This window comes from Mandrillus leucophaeus, unplaced genomic scaffold (genome assembly GCF_000951045.1).
Source record: "Mandrillus leucophaeus isolate KB7577 unplaced genomic scaffold, Mleu.le_1.0 Scaffold55, whole genome shotgun sequence".
In the NCBI taxonomy this organism is placed as follows: Eukaryota; Metazoa; Chordata; class Mammalia; order Primates; family Cercopithecidae; genus Mandrillus; species Mandrillus leucophaeus.
Window position 1 is genome coordinate 1084303 of NW_012105919.1, and position 645 is coordinate 1084947.

Sequence of the window (645 nt, forward strand, 5' to 3'; positions counted from 1 at the left end):
CTGTTGCCCAGACTGGAGGGCAGTGGCATGATCTCGGCTCACTGTAAGCTCTGCCTCCCTGGTTCACACCATTCTCCTGCCTCAGCCTCCTGAGTAGCTGGGACTACAGGCGCCCGCCACCATGCCCAGCTAATTTTTTGCATCTTATGGAGAAATAACCATAGCATTTAGCAACATGAAAGTCATTGATGATCTCAACAAGAACATTTTCAGTGGCACTTTGGTAAAGAGAAGGAGACACATGTGAGACAGTGCAGATAGATAATTCTTTTTTTTTTGAAATGCAGTCTTGCTCTGTCGCCCAGGCTGGAGTTCAATGGCATGATCTTGGCTCACTGCAACCTCTGCCTCCCAAATTCAAGTGATTCTCCTGCCTCAGCCTCCCCAGTAGCTGGATTACAGGGATGTGCCACCATGCCCTGCTAATTTTTGTATATTTTAGTAGAGAAGGGGTTTTACTATGTTGGCCAGGCTAGTCTTGAACACCTGACCTCAGGTAATCTGCCTGCCTTGGCCTCCTACAGTGCTGGAATTACAGACTTGAGCCACCTTGCCCAGCTGATAATTCTTTTTTTTTGAGACAGGATCTCGCTCTTTCGCCCAGGCTGGAGTGCAGTGGCATGATCTTGGTTCACTGCAACCTCC